We start from the raw sequence: 16322 nt of genomic DNA on the forward strand, positions 1-16322 counted from the left end.
GGCCCATCGAACCCAGGCCTCCTCCCTGCCACCCGGCTCAGACCGCGGGCCCATCTACCCTGGCATCCTGCCTCCTCCCTGCCGCCTGGCTCAGACCATGGGCCCATCTACCCTGGCATCCTGCCTCCTCCCTGCTGCTCCACATCAGCTACATGGGGCCCATCTACCCTGGCATCCTGCCTCCTGCCTGCCACCCGGCTCAGACCACGGTCCCATCTATCCCAGCCTCCTGCCTCCTCCCTGCTGCCTGGCTCAGACCATGGGTCCATCCACCCCAGCATCCCGCCTCCTCCCTGCTGCCCGGCTCAGACCACGGGCCCATGTACCCTGGCCTCCCGCCTCCTCCGTGCTGCTCCGCATCGGCCCTAAGGACCCATCTACCCCAGCCTCCCGCCTCCTCCCTGCTGCCTGACTTAGACCATGGGCCCATCTACCCCGGCATCCCGCCTCCTCCCTGCCCAGGCCCGAGTAGCGGAGCCTGTGCAGCGAGCGGCAGAGCTGGCTTTGTCGGGGAGAGGGCGTCCCCCCACACCCAGCCCATCCCCCAGGCTGGGCACTGCCATCTGCTGCCCCCGGGCAGCGCAGGGCGATCAGGCCGCCGTGATTAGCTCTAATCTGCTTTTGTGCGAACGCGGCTTACACAGCCCTGCGGGGCCCCCCTGGGGGCACGTCCACACAGGGAGAAAAGACCCGCAGCCGGCCCGGGTCAAGGGCTCCGTCTCCCGGGGCTCGGCCGGTGGGGCTAAAAAACTGGCGATTTTTCGGCCCCACGGCCTGGGTCAGGTGCAGGTTTCTGTTGTCCCGGTGCGGACGCCTGGGGCCGGACGCGGGGCCTTTGCAACCGCCCGACCTGTCCCCCAAGTCGCTCCCGGCGCAGACCTGGCCGAAATCCCGCCCCTCGCGGCGTACCGGTTCACGCCTCTGATCGGGGAAAACGCCGGCGTCTTTCCGGTGCGAGCGCGTCTTCAGCCCCCAGCCGCCGGGTTGCGTCGGCCCGTTTGTCTGCTGAGCCGCCAACAACACCGATTTCAGGGTCCTGGCTTCCCGGAGACCCCCCCAGCCCCGGCCTGGAGCACCAATCCGCCGCCTTTGCTCCCGGATGGCTGTGTTTACACGGAGCCGGGTTAAAATGAATTGTTGCTCGGTCAACCGGATGGGCGACCCGGCTTCTTTTATTTCCCACTCCCGCCCGCTGCCAACTTTCTCGGGACCAAATGAGCTGGGGTGGGGGCGTCCACCCAGATAATGCCCGTGCCCACCCCGGCGTTCCTTTGCCTTGTGCCGCTGGAGTGGCTGCCAGCAGTAGTAGCTTGTTATCCCCTTGGTGGAGGGGGATGGCTGGTGCCAGTCACTCCCCTTCTGCTCCCCGGGCTCCTCCACCAGTCTCTGCTCTCCTGTCCCCTCGGTTCCCAGTCCCGCTCCCCTGCCCCCCAGGCTGTGTTCCTCCTGCATCCACTCTGCCCCACAGCCCCCCCCCCCCCCCCGCTCACCTGGGCACCCTTGCCCAGTGGGAACCCGCGCCTGCCTCGCCTCACGGCCTCGTGTGGGGCTAGTGCCAGGGGCTCCTCCCTGGGGCTGCTCAGCCCGCACCCGGGGTCCTCCGAGCTCCCTCCCAGCCAGCTGGGGTCAACATGCCCCCCCCACTTTCCCTGTCAACGGGGCTGGGTGGTGGAAGGGAACAGCCAATCCATGGAGACACCCCTCTCTCCCTCCCTGACACCCCCCCAAACACACAACCCCCCCACCTCACACAACCTCTCACACCTCCTTGCAACCCAATGCACAGACCGCACCCCCCCCACACCCTGTCCCACGCATGCCTACCCCCCCATCCCTGCTTGTCTCCCCATACAGCAGGTATCTGCATAGCCCCCCCCGACCACAGACAGCCCCCCCAGCACAGGTACACCCCCCCCATTGTACTCCCTCCGCGCACAACTCCACAGGTGCACGCACCCTCCCCCTTGCAACACCCCCGAGCTCTGGACCCTGCCCCCCCCCCCCGACGTGCGCATGGACACTAGGCCTCTACGCATGCTAACAACTGCCCTCCTACCCACCACTCAGCCTCTCCACACAATCTCTACACGCAACACCCCCCCATACAACCTCCACACACACAACTTCCACGCACAAATCCCGACACACAACCGCTACACCCCCATACAACCCCAACCTACACACACACCCCTTCACCTCCCCAACACCCCCCCACACACACACAAATCCCGACACACAACCTCTACATACACCCTATACCCACACACCTTCCACAGACACCCCCACACAACCAATACATAACCTCCACACACGCATCCCAACATACAACCCACACACACATTCCCTCCTACAGCCCCCATGGCCTCTGTGCACCGCCATTGCCCCATAGATGCTGGCACCTCCAACACAAAACCTCTGCACACACCCCCTCTACACACACACACAACCTCCACATACAAATCCCAACACACAACCTCTACATGCGTCCCTACACACGCCCTCCACAGACACACACATTCACCCTCCGTGCACATCCCAACATACAACCTCTCCACAACCGCCACACACAAATCCCAACACACACACCCCCTCCACCCCCAGACACACACACAACCTCTGCACAAAACACACACCCCGTACAACCTCCGTGCACACCCACACCGAACCTCCACCCCCCCCACAGCCTCCACGTACAGATCCCAGCGCGCAATCTCTACACATAATCTACATGCACACACCATCCAGACACCCCAACATACAACCTCCATGCACAAATCCCAACACACACGCCCCCACGCCTCCCACGTGCCTTACGCACACGCCCTCCATGCACAAATCCCAACACACACCCTCTACACCCCTCACCCCCTCAACACACGACCTCTACGCACACACCACACAATCTTCACGCATGCCCCCACACAAAACACACACAACCTCTACACCCACCCGCACATCCACCCACCGCCTGCTCTCCACCCCCCCCGCCATGCACAGCTTGCTCTAACACACACCAACACACAACCTGGTCTCCCCACACACAGACCCACACCCAACCTGCCCAGTGCGTGCACCCCCACGTCCCCCACAGCCTGCAAGTGCGGCCAGCTGCACGGCTCCCGGCTAGCACCCTCTGCGTGTGCCCCCGTGATCCCCCATCACCCCGTGCGCTGCCATTGCCCCATAGTCACCGGCACCCCCACATACCCTCGGCACCCCATCTCCCTCCTGCAACCCCTCTGCCCCCCCATCTCACCCCCACGGCCCCTGGCAACCCATTAGTCACCATCTTCCCCCTAGCACTCCCCCCCCCCCCCGGCACTCCCATCTGCTTGCGCTGCTTCCCCGGCACCGTCTGCCTGGCTCAGCCGGGAACCGGCCACCCCCGTGCTCCTGCCCCCCCCCCCAGCCCGTCCCAGCTCCCCCCACCCCCAGGACCCATAAGCTGATTAGCTCGGCAAAGACACAGGGTGAGGATTATGGGTGTTAACCGCCCCCCCTGGCCCCATCCCCAGGTGCTGGCAGCCCCGTCCACACAAGCCGCACAGACCTGCCGCTCTCGGGGGGCCCAGCCGGTGCAGGGGGACCCCACGGCCAGAGACCAGCTCTGCAGGACCTGGGGCTCTGTGGCGTGGGCACCCCCTTTAACCCGGGGACCTCCCAAGGACAAGCAGTGCCCCCCAGGATTGGACGGGGATTTCCACCCCCACCCCCACGCTGCTATTTCTTTGCTCACCCCCATTTTGGGATTCTCCCCCAACAGCCCCGTCCGGGGCCTGGAATATTTCGGACAGCGTCCGTGAGTCGCCCGGACCACAGAGCCAGGTAAGGGACTGGGGTGAGGACTCTGGGGTGTGTTGGGTTGGAGTGGGGTGGGGCTGGGAGCCAGGACTCCTGGGTTCTCTCCCTGGCTCTGGGAGGGCATTGGGGTCTAGTGGTAAGAGCGGGGCAGGGGGCTGGGAGCCAGGACTCCTGGGTCCTTTTCAGTAACTTGCTGGGTGAATTCTGGTTATTCGCTGGTTTTGCCAGTTTCCCCCGGTAGAAAACAAGATTTGGAGAGGGGGGCATCCCTGCTTCTTGTGCCTGTCGAGTGCTCTGGGTGCCAGCCTGGGCGGAGAGCCCCCCAACACACTTCAAGGGGGGGGCACAGTCTAACTTCCCAGAGGGGGGGCAGCAGAGAAGGGGCTTGGAGCTAGGAGACACAGGGGGTGCAGTGGGGAGCTGTCTGCCCCAGGGGGAGGGCACAGAGTTTGTGGGGGGGCGGGGGATAGAGGACAGGGGCCGATCCTGCCCTGCCAGTGGGTGGAGGGAGCTGGCTGCCAGCGGTGGGGGGATTAGGCCGGCTCACACCTGTCCGTCTCGATAAGCGGCTCTGCTGGGCCCCTGGGGGGTGTGGGTGAGTGTGGCCTGGGAAGCGCAGGGTTAAATGTTAAAGCCAATTAATAACACAGCCGGCCTGCCCACTGGTGGAGAGAGCTGGGGGCCTGCCCCGGCCTGGGCAGGATGGAGTGTATGGGGGGGATGCAGATAGGGGTGAAAGAGGAGGGATGGGGTATATGGGGGGGATGGCTGGAGGGATGGGGGGATGGGATGTATGGGGGGTGTTATTGTAGGGTCTCTGGGGTTGCTGGGGCTGTGTGAGCTGGTGTGTGTGTTGTGGGGTCTCCGGGGGCGTGGTGGCTGCGTCTGCGGGTGTGTTATTGTAGGGTCTCTGGGGGTCCTGGGCCTGCGTGTGCGGCTGTGTTACTGTAGGGTCTCTGGGCCTGCGTGTGCGGCTGTGTTATTGTAGGGTCTCTGGGCCTGCGTGTGTGTGTGTGTGTGTGTTGTTGTTGTTGTTGTTGTTTTTGTAGGGTCTCTGGTGGCGCTGGTCCCCTCAGTATGTTATTGTAGGGTCTCTGGGCCTGCCCCACAAGCCTGCATTGCTCCGGCCCTTGGGGTGGGGGGAGGGTATGCTAGCCATGGGCCCCAGACCAGAGATACCCCCTATGTATCCCACTCTCCCATTTGCTTTCAGAGTAACGTTGTGTGTGTGTGTGTGTGTGTGTGTGTGTGTGTGTGTGGAGGAGCAGCATCAGCCAATCGGCTACCGGAGCACTGGGGGGATTGTACGCCGGGGGAAGGGGGGATGGTCCCCTGCATGGGATGTAGGCTGCTCTGTGTGTGTGCGTGTGTATCTCTAGGCCAGTCTGGTACCGGTCCCTAATCCTGTGAACTGGAACTGGGTGGATTTTTTTTTTTTTTTTGCGGGCGAACACCACTATTTACCTCTCTCCATTCAGAAAACTGACCATTTATTCCCACCCTTTGTTTCCTGTCTTTTAACCAGTTACCGATCCATGAGAGGACCTTCCCTCTTATCGCACGACAGCTTACTTTGCGTAAGAGCCTTTGGTGAGGCACCTTGTTGACGGCTTTCTGAAAATCTAAACACACTATAACCACTGGGTCCCCCCCGACATGCGTGTCGACCCCCTCAAAGAATTCTAGTAGATTGGCGAGGTGTGATTTTCCTTTACAAAAACCACGTTGACTCTTCCCCCGCAACAAATCGTGTTCATTTCTGCATCTGATCATTCGGCTCTTTACTAGAGTTTTACCAATTTCCCTGGTACTGAAATTAGGCTGAAATCCCTGCTTGTAATTGCCAGGCGCCATCCTGGCTGACCTCTTTGATCTATTTCTGGGCGGATCATGTCCGGTAGACATCACAGCCCTTCAAATACGTGGGGGTGATCTTTTAGCCGCTTTGCGGCAGGAGGCCACGGTGCCTCGTCGGCTCTGGAGGCGTCTTTTGGTCTTGCTTGTGGGTCTGTTGTGTGAATTGTTTGGCCCGGGTGTTGTGCCAGGAGCTGTGAGCGGTGGCGTCTGTACTATTGGCAGTTTCCGCCAGGAAACGTTTCCGTGCAATCCGCACTGTCGCAGCGGCGTTCGGGTCATGCCAGCGTTCGGTTTTCGTTTAGCTTTGGCTGCGATTTTGCTTTCTCCCCTTGCGTAAAGCCGAGGGAGTCCTTGCAACCTCGTGTCATGGCTGGGGCAGATAGAGGGGGCCGGGATCAATCAGGGGCTGCGAGGAAAGCTGTCAGTCTGGACTTCCGAGGCGGGACTTCCTGTGGCTCCACAAGAACTATGCGGTGATGCGTTTGGCCCTACTGTGGCTGCCTGGTCCCATGCCCTGAATGCCCAATAGATAGCGGCGCATCAGCCAGTTGGGTTCTGTGCGTCTGTCTCATCTCGGTCCCCGGCGTTCGCCTGAGCGTTTCTTTTTGCTGCATTGGTATCACGCGTCCGCCCTTTGGGCAGGATTGACAGGGGCTTGGGCGCTAATTTTGCGTTCATCTGCAGCCAGGCTTCCTGAGCGTGCTCGCCTCTTTCCTCTCCATTATTCACCCAGCGCGAGTTAGTTCCTCTCTGGGAGAAGAGTCGTTCAGGAGGGCCAGGCGGAGCCGAGCTGGGGGGTGAATTGGTGCTGGGAGACGTTAATGGCGGCCATCGACCGGTGCTTTGGGCTGTAGACAACTGTAGAGGTGTCGGAAGTCGGGGCTGCCCTAACCGGCTTTCAGTGGCTTGGCATGTCCCCCGTTTTCCCACCATTCCCCCTTCCAATTTTCCCCCCAAATGAATAGGATTAAGAACATAAGAACAGCCATACTGGGTCAGACCAAGGTCCATCTAGCCCAATGTCCTGTCTACCAACAGTGGCCAATGTGAGGTGCTTCAGATGGAATGAACAGAACAGGTCATCATCAAGTGATCCATCCCCTATCATCCATTCCCAGCTTCTGGCAAACAGAGCTAGGGTCACCATCCCTGCCCAGCCCGGCTAATAGCCACTGATGGACCCATCCTCCATGAAAGTATCTAGTTCTTTTTTGAACCCTGTTATAGTCTTGGCCTTCACAACATCCTCTGGCAAGGAGTTCCACAGGTTGACTGTGTGTTGTGTGAAGAAATACTTCCTTTTGCTTGTTTTAAACCTGCTGCCCATTAATTTCATTGGGTGACCCCTAGTTCTTGTGTTATGAGAAGGAATAAATAACACTTCCTTATTTACTTTCTCCACACCAGTCATGACTTTATAGATTTCTGTCATATCTCCCTCCCCCCCCCCCGTAGTCACCTCTTTTCCAAGATGGAAAGTTCTAGTCTTATTCATCTCTCCTCATACAGAAGAGGACCCCTAATCATTTTTGTTGCACTTCTCTGAACCTTTTCCAATTCCAATATATCTTTTTTTGAGATGGGGTGACCACATCTGCACGCAGTATTCAAGGTGTGGACGTACCATGGATTTACATAGAGGCAACATGATATTTTCTGCCTTATTATCTATCCCTTTCCTAATGATTCCCAACGTTCGGCTGGCTTCTTTGACTGCTGCTGCACATTGAGTGGATGATCTCAGAGAACTATCCACAATGACTCCAAGATCTCTTCCTTGAGTGTTATCAGCTAATTTAGACCCCATCATTTTATCAGTATAGTTGGGATTATGTTTTCCAATTTGCATTGATCAACATTAATTCTGCCCAGGGAAGCCTGGAAGAGTCCCTGAAATTTTGGAGGAGGTTGGGTGCGGCGTTCAAAAGCGGTCGCATCCCACCCCTAATGGAGAAATGCCGTCCCGTTGAGCGCAAGGCCTGTGGTTGACCAAGATGCTTGAGTCAGATGCCTCGGCAGCCTGGCAACACGCTGGTCTGTCACTTCTCCGGATATTTCGCCTCACTGGCAGAAGAGTGACCCGTTGCTCGTCGACTTCAACCCTTGAATCATTCTCGTGGAACTTCTTTGATCCCCTCCGCAAATTAGCCACTTCGTCCTTGAATTGGGGCCACCAGATCCGGACACAGGATCCCGGCGGTGGCCGCACCAGGGCCAAATCCAGATGTAAAGTCACCTCTCTGCTCCTACTCCAGATTCCCCAGTTTATACACCCCAGGGTCACGTTAGCTCTTTGGGCCGCAGCGTCGCACCGGGAGCTCGCATTCAGCCGATTCTCCGCCACCAACCCCTGAATGTTTTCCCGAGTCCCTGCTCCCCAGGAGGGAGTCCCCCAGCCTGGAGATCTGGCCAGCATTCTCTGTTCCTAGCTATAGTTACACTAAGCTCCTTTCATGTAGGGCATTTTTTTTGGGGGGGTGGGTTGAGACAGTCTTCTCCCGCTCGGCTTATGACCTGGCTGATGCTGTCGGAACAGCTGGGCGCCTGTACCCAGAACAGCTCGCCATTCGGCCCGCTCCTTTCCCTGTCAACTGAGAGCCTCCGGGTGGGCTAATCGCTTCGATGGGTTAAGGGTTGACTCGCATGGCGTATTAGTACCGGGGGCTGTACAGAGCCACAGTCAGTGTGTTGCTGGCCGAGGTCCGAGCTGCCACGGGACGAGAACACCTCGCTGTTGGCAATCTCCCTCCCCTTAACCCCTGGGGGTGCCTCTGGACCTCCCCTGGCCCCACTGCAGGGTGGGGGCAGCCCAGCCCCTATGCGCTCCACGGTAATTTCGGGCAGCCCCCCCCGCACACACTGCCTGGACCCACGGGACCCTGCTGGGGGGCAGCCAGTGGGAGTGAGGGGGCCTGCGATCAGTGCTGCCCAAGGCTGGGGATGGGCATGGCAGCTGAACGGGGCAGTGGGGGAGGGAGGCAGCTGGGGAAGGGGCTCTCCTCTTTGTCTGTGGCAGGGAGCACCCCGGGGGCTGGTTCTGCACAGGCCCAGCTGTGAGCAGGGGTCAGATAGAAGGAGCTGGGGGTGACTCGGGGGGTGGGGGGTGGGCTGCGTGCCCCAGTGGGTCCCGTCCATCCCCATCCATCACCCTGTAGCTGTACAGCTGTCTTTTCTCCATCTGTATGTCTGTCCATCCATCCATTCATTCATCCCCTTCACGCCCCTTTCTCCGTCCATCAGTCCATCCATTCATCCCCCTCATGTCCCTTTCTCCATCCATCCATCCATTCCCCTCACTCATCTTTCTCCATCCGTCCATCCATCCCCCTCACTCCCCCTTCTCCTTCTGTCTGTCCATCCGCCCGACCCCCTTACTCCCCCTTTTCCATCCGCCCGTCCCCCTCATGCCCCTTTCTCCCTCTGTCCACAGTGGGGTGAAGCATGATATTTAAAAGAGCTGTTTCTCTGGGGCCCCACCCAAGCAAAGTCTCCCCCAAGGAGTGGTGGCCCATGTTTTTAACTGTAGCTGCCAACCTAGAGATCTCCCAGTTGTGGTGTTGAATCTCGAGTTTGCCTTTTCTCTCCCAAAGTTCTGAGCCTTTGCAGCTCAGCTTGTAAAGAGGGATGAGTTAATCATCCGTGAATGGCTGTGAGACCCATTCCCAGTGAAATGGGGGAACCCCCTTGGGGAGCTCAGGATAGGCTTTCAAATGTTGAACAGTCCATGTAGGCACAGGAAATTTAACATCACAACTAACAATGGTGTTACAGAAACAGTGATTAACGTACGGCCCCGTGGGTTGATTACAGTGTCCGTTAATTGATCCAATATTGCGTCTCGTTCTTACTCACACACAAGCTTTACCCACTAGACAATAACAGACCCCTCTTCCTGGATACCATCGAAGGAGCCGTGAGACTTATTCCCAGGTTGTGGGAAGAAGCATTTGTCCTGTTCCTCCAATGCTTGGTTTTCACAGATAGAGCCCAAACCTTCTTTTCTCCACCACCCCTTTACATTTACTGTGTTCCACACATTATTCTGTCTGCCAGGCCCACGTGCTAGGATCTCTGGAGTCCATTGCTGAGTTATCATTCATCTGTAATCCCAGTGGGCCTACTGGGTGGATTACTCTAATTTCTTTGCCTGCCCCAGTTATCAGGAATAACTGCAAGCTTTGCTGGTGGTGATTGTACGAAGCGTTAACTAGTCTTCCCCCCGGGCCGGAGGACTAATTCTTCCTCCGTCACATGGGGCCGAATCAAGTTGATTGCCTCCAAGGGAATTTGTCCTGCTATGGCTTGCCGAATCATTCCCATGACTACGTTTTGGGTGAAAACCTGAGCTTGTCCCATGCTGAGGTCAATGAGACATTATTCTGGAGGGACTGTACACCAGACATCATTAACTCTTCATCTTTTTCTATGCGTCTTTCCCACCCGGGAAATACCTTACTGATTAACTGCTCTTCCTTACTTAACTGTTTCAAAGATGCTGTTAATGGAGTTCCCATCTTCTCTATATTTTCGGTGGCATATGATAGTTTATTAGCCAGAACTTCTATGTGGCATCAACCAAAGAGATTCCTGTTCCTACAGGTGCAATCCAATCACTTGATTCCCTTTTTTACTCTGTTTACATGGTCGGCCCCTTGCCACATTCTTACCCATTCATCCCAACCCTTATGGCTAGTTCCAGTCAAGGGAGCGCATACAGGTGCTATGTGAGAGATATTCATGCCTTCAAAGTGGATTTGAACCTCCTTCAGAGAAGTCTGAGGTTGAAGAACCAAATCTTCTTGTTGATCCAGTTTCAACACACGGGGTCCTGAAATTGGGGCTCTTAAACATCGGAGGGGAGCGAGGTTTGTGATCAGAGAATCAAAATTTAAAACTGTTTTTTGTTGCTGGCCCAGTTCCATTCTGTACAATCTGGGCTCATGGAATCCCTCCGAAATGGCAACGTGCCCATAGAATTTAAACCAAATTGTTAGCTTGAGCTTGTCGCAATGTATGCCCTTTAATGGAACTACCCAGTCTGGGGGACCTTGCTGAATCAAGTCCTGTCCAGCTAAAGTCCAGTTCGGCGGCTCCCAGTTTACGAAGAACCGTGTGATATTCTTGCCTGCTGGCGTGATCAGAGACAGCTACAGTTCATCTCCGGGTAACGGAGGTGTCTGGGTTCCGACGCTAATGACGACACGTAGGGACATGGTTGCTCTTGTGACGTTGCACTCCATAATGTTTTATGGAAATATGCTTATGAGTGTGAATATGATGTAACTGGAATATGCTTTAAGCAAAAGGTCTCTTGTAAGGTATCATTGCAAAGTTTATCTACTGAGCGTGTTCATCCTGTTTGTATGAATGTATCACTCTTGTATTTGAAACTAGGAATATGAAGTATTACTCTGCGGTCCTATTGTAATTATGCAAAGTGTGGGCCATTAATGGTGGTGTGGAATCTTGATGGCTCCCACTGACTAGGACAATTGGTTGTAAATAGCTCTGTTTACTTGCAAACCTTCCTGGGTAGGAAGAATGAGGTGTTAGTGACATGTCCAGCACTTGCATGAGAGGAAAGTGATCAGGAACAGCCAGCATGGATTCACCAAGGGAAGGTCATGCCTGACTAATCTAATCGCCTTCTATGATGAGATTACTGGTTCTGTGGATGAAGGGAAAGCAGTGGATGTATTGTTTCTTGACTTTAGCAAAGCTTTTGACAGGGTCTCCCACAGTATTCTTGTCAGCAAGTTAAGGAAGTATGGGCTGGATGAATGCACTATAAGGTGGGTAGAAAGCTGGCTAGATTGTCGGGCTCAACGGGTAGGGATCAATGGCTCCATGTCTAGTTGGCAGCCGGTATCAAGTGGAGTGCCCCAAGGGTCGGTCCTGGGGCCGGTTTTGTTCAATATCTTCATAAATGATCTGGAGGATGGCGTGGATTGCACTCTCAGCAAATTTGCGGATGATAGTAAACTGGGAGGAGTGGTAGATACGCTGGAGGGGAGGGATAGGATACAGAAGGACCTAGACAAATTGGAGGATTGGGCCAAAAGAAATCTGATGAGGTTCAATAAGGATAAGTGCAGGGTCCTGCACTTAGGACGGAAGAACCCAATGCACAGCTACAGACTGGGGACCGAATGGCTAGGCAGCAGTTCTGTGGAAAAGGACCTAGGGGTGACAGTGGACGAGAAGCTGGATATGAGTCAGCAGTGTGCCCTTGTTGCCAAGAAGGCCAATGGCATTTTGGGACGTATAAGTAGGGGCATAGCGAGCAGATCGAGGGACGTGATCGTTCCCCTCTATTCGACATTGGTGAGGCCTCATCTGGAGTACTGTGTCCAGTTTTGGGCCCCACACTTCAAGAAGGATGTGGATAAATTGGAGAGAGTCCAGCGAAGGGCAACAAAAATGATTAGGGGTCTGGAACACATGAGTTATGAGGAGAGGCTGAGGGAGCTGGGATTGTTTAGGCTGCAGAAGAGAAGAATGAGGGGGGATTTGATAGCTGCTTTCAACTACCTGAAAGGGGGTTCCAAAGAGGATGGCTCTAGACTGTTCTCAATGGTAGCAGATGACAGAACGAGGAGTAATGGTCTCAAGCTGCAGTGGGGGAGGTTTAGATTGGATACTAGGAAAAACTTTTTCACTAAGAGGGTGGTGAAACACTGGAATGCGTTACCTAGGGAGGTGGTAGAATCTCCTTCCTTAGAGGTTTTTAAGGTCAGGCTTGACAAAGCCCTGGCTGGGATGATTTAACTGGGAATTGGTCCTGCTTCGAGCAGGGGGTTGGACTAGATGATCTTCTGGGGTCCCTTCCAACCCTTATATTCTATGATTCTATGTGACCATGTCATGTGATACTGCAATCCATCTTAAACCTGGTGCTTTTCCATTTAGAAGTAGGGGGTGGGAACCTAGAGAGAGATAAAAAATTCCCACCTTGTGCCAAAGATACTAAAGGGGGTGGAAAAATACGGGCGGGGTCCCAGTCATGAGAACACCCCTGCTTTCCACCTAAGATACCTGCTGGAACTAACAAGGACGGTACCAGGGGAAAGGATTGGGTCCAGACTCGGAAGGAGTCTAGTCTGTGAAAGAAGCTTATTGGAAGATCTCTGAGGGTGAGATTTTACCTGTAAACAGTTTCTTAACGTATTAGGCTTAGACTTGCATGTTTTTGCTTTATTTTGCTTGGTGACTGACTTTGTTCTGTTAGTACTTGAAACCACTTAAATCCTACTTTTTATGCTTAATAAAATCGCTTTTGTTTATTAATGAACCCAGAGTAAGTGATTAATACCTGGGGGAGCAAACAGCTGTGCAGATCTCTCTCTCTCTCTCTCTCTCTCTCTCTCTCTGTGTGTTATAGAGGGCGAACAGTTTGAGTTTACCCTGTATACGCTTTGTACTGAGTAAAACAGATTTATTTGGGGTTTGGATCCCATTGGGAACTGGGTGTCTGGGTGCTGGAGACAGGTGACCTGCTGAGCTGTTTTTAGGTAAAGTCTGCAGCTCTGGAGGTGTGGACCAAACCCTGGGTCTGGGTTGCAGCAGGCTGGCGTGTCTGGCTCAACAAGGCAGGGTTCTGGAGTCCTGAGCTGGCAGGGAAAACGGGCTCTGAGGTAATTCCAGTATGTCAGGTGACAGTCCCAAGCGGGTCTCTGTGACCGAACCCATCACAGCTGCCCAAACAGTGGAGGAAACCAGGACTATCCTGCACCTTCTGTCACCCGGGAGGCTGTCACTGGTTGCGTTTAATGGTGACCACACCGGCTTAGAGAAGAATGGGATGGAGTCTGGCGTGGTCTTGGTTTCCTAACAAAACTTGAGCGATTCTGCGTGCAATTGGCAACGCTTTCCCGGGGACAACCCGAGGAGTTGCCGACAGCTTAGAACTGGTAGCGATGCTGCAGGGCCAGGGGGTTGTTCCCATTTCCACAGAATCCATGAATGTGGCCCAGCAATTCTACATCCTGGGCTCCAGTTGGCAAGCACCTCCGGAGGTTCAGCGGGATCACAGGCTCAGCAGAGAGCCGGGACAACGTTTCCCCCGGGTAGTTACTGCCTCTGGTTTAGACCTGGTCTGTGGCTCTGGTGTGGTTTTTAGCTGGGTGCTGGAGACAGGTGACCTGCTGAGCTGTTTTTAGGTAAAGTCTGCAGCTCTGGAGGCGTGGACCAAACCCTGGGTCTGGGTTGCAGCAGGCTGGCGTGTCTGGCTCAACAAGGCAGGGTTCTGGAGTCCCGAGCTGGCAGGGAAAACGGGCTCTGAGGTAATTCCAGTATGTCAGGTGACAGTCCCAAGCGGGTCTCTGTGACCGAACCCATCACAGCTGCCCAAACAGTGGAGGAAACCAGGACTATCCTGCACCTTCTGTCACCCGGGAGGCTGTCACTGGTTGCGTTTAATGGTGACCACACCGGCTTAGAGAAGAATGGGATGGAGTCTGGCGTGGTCTTGGTTTCCTAACAAAACTTGAGCGATTCTGCGTGCAATTGGCAACGCTTTCCCGGGGACAACCCGAGGAGTTGCCGACAGCTTAGAACTGGTAGCGATGCTGCAGGGCCAGGGGGTTGTTCCCATTTCCACAGAATCCATGAATGTGGCCCAGCAATTCTACATCCTGGGCTCCAGTTGGCAAGCACCTCCGGAGGTTCAGCGGGATCACAGGCTCAGCAGAGAGCCGGGACAACGTTTCCCCCGGGTAGTTACTGCCTCTGGTTTAGACCTGGTCTGTGGCTCTGGTGTGGTTTTTAGCAGCAGCAGCGGCTTTGGCTAAAGCCATCAGCTTGGTTGTTCCATTTGCTTCCTCTGAGTGATTTTTCTGATGCCCCTTTGTGTGAGTCACCCAGGTGTCCCCGGTTTTTTCCTTTATCCGGGGTCTCCCTCTGGAGAGCCACCAAGGACTTCGAATGTTTACGGATGCTCCGGTGTCCACTAGCACTTGGGCAAATATCCCCGTAGCCCTCACCGTGGGTCTGCCCCGCACGTCGCAGTGAAGTCTTGCGAACAGCTGAGGAGGCTCGCAGGGACCTGGGCACCCCTCCTGCTCCGCCGACTCCCTCGAGAGTCTCCACTCAGAAGAGGGGGCAGGGATGTGGCTTTAGACAGGGAGTGGGCGTGGGGGATGCACTCCGTACTGGGGCAGTGGGTCGAATGGCAGAGTGAGGACCATCATTCGCAAATGTGATAGCCTGTACTGGCTCTGAGGTAGTCTTTTTGCTGATTTATCTTTTTAAGACGCCCGCCTCTCCCCTGTCTGTTTGATTTGCTGATGGGGAAAGAGGACAGTCCTCTGTGGAGATAGAGGTGGTTAGGGACTATTTAGAAAAGCTGGACGTGCACAAGTCCATGGGGCCGGACGAGTTGCATCCGAGAGTGCTGAAGGAACTGGCGGCTGTGTTTGCAGAGCCATTGGCCATTATCTTTGAAAACTCGTGGTGAACCGGGGAAGTCCCGGATGACTGGAAAAAGGCTAATGTAGTGCCAATCTTTAAAAAAGGGAAGAAGGAGGATCCTGGGAACTACAGGCCAGTCAGCCTCACTTCAGTCCCCGGAAAAATCATGGAGCAGGTCCTCAAAGAATCAATCCTGAAGCACTTGCATGAGAGGAAAGTGATCAGGAACAGCCAGCATGGATTCACCAAGGGAAGGTCATGCCTGACTAATCTAATCGCCTTCTATGATGAGATTACTGGTTCTGTGGATGAAGGGAAAGCAGTGGATGTATTGTTTCTTGACTTTAGCAAAGCTTTTGACACGGTCTCCCACAGTATTCTTGTCAGCAAGTTAAGGAAGTATGGGCTGGATGAATGCACTACAAGGTGGGTAGAAAGCTGGCTAGATTGTCGGGCTCAACGGGTAGTTATCAATGGCTCCATGTCTAGTTGGCAGCCGGTATCAAGTGGAGTGCCCCAAGGGTCGGTCCTGGGGCCGGTTTTGTTCAATATCTTCATAAATGATCTGGAGGATGGTGTGGATTGCACTCTCAGCAAATTTGCGGATGATACTAAACTGGGAGGAGTGGTAGATACGCTGGAGGGGAGGGATAGGATACAGAAGGACCTAGACAAATTGGAGGATTGGGCCAAAAGAAATCTGATGAGGTTCAATAAGGATAAGTGCAGGGTCCTGCACTTAGGACGGAAGAACCCAATGCACAGCTACAGACTAGGGACCGAATGGCTCGGCAGCAGTTCTGCGGAAAAGGACCTAGGGGTGACAGTGGACGAGAAGCTGGATATGAGTCAGCAGTGTGCCCTTGTTGCCAAGAAGGCCAATGGCATTTTGGGATGTATAAGTAGGGGCATAGCGAGCAGATCGAGGGACGTGATCGTTCCCCTCTATTCGACATTAGTGAGGCCTCATCTGGAGTACTGTGTCCAGTTTTGGGCCCCACACTTCAAGAAGGATGTGGATAAATTGGAGAGAGTCCAGCGAAGGGCAACAAAAATGATTAGGGGTCTGGAACAGATGAGTTATGAGGAGAGGCTGAGGGAACTGGGCTTGTTTAGCCTGCAGAAGAGAAGAATGAGGGGGGGATTTGATAGCTGCTTTCAACTACCTGAAAGGGGGTTCCAAAGAGGATGGCTCTAGACTGTTCTCAATGGTAGCAGATGACAGAACGAGGAGTAATGGTCTCAAGCTGCAGTCG

General features: G+C 55.0%; 1 protein-coding gene across 2 annotated transcripts in view; it reads left to right on the plus strand.

Annotated features, from left to right (window-relative positions):
• Positions 1–3524: 3524 nt before the first annotated feature.
• GUCY2D (guanylate cyclase 2D, retinal) overlaps positions 3525–16322 on the plus strand; it is a 74593-nt gene continuing 61795 nt past the window's right edge. For both annotated transcript variants that reach the window (XM_048833694.2, XM_048833696.2), the window contains exon 1: positions 3525–3825. The gene's annotated coding sequence lies outside the window, so the exon portion shown is untranslated. The remainder of the gene's footprint in view (positions 3826–16322) is intronic.

Source organism: Caretta caretta, chromosome 28 (assembly GCF_965140235.1).
Source record: "Caretta caretta isolate rCarCar2 chromosome 28, rCarCar1.hap1, whole genome shotgun sequence".
NCBI classification, from domain to species: Eukaryota; Metazoa; Chordata; order Testudines; family Cheloniidae; genus Caretta; species Caretta caretta.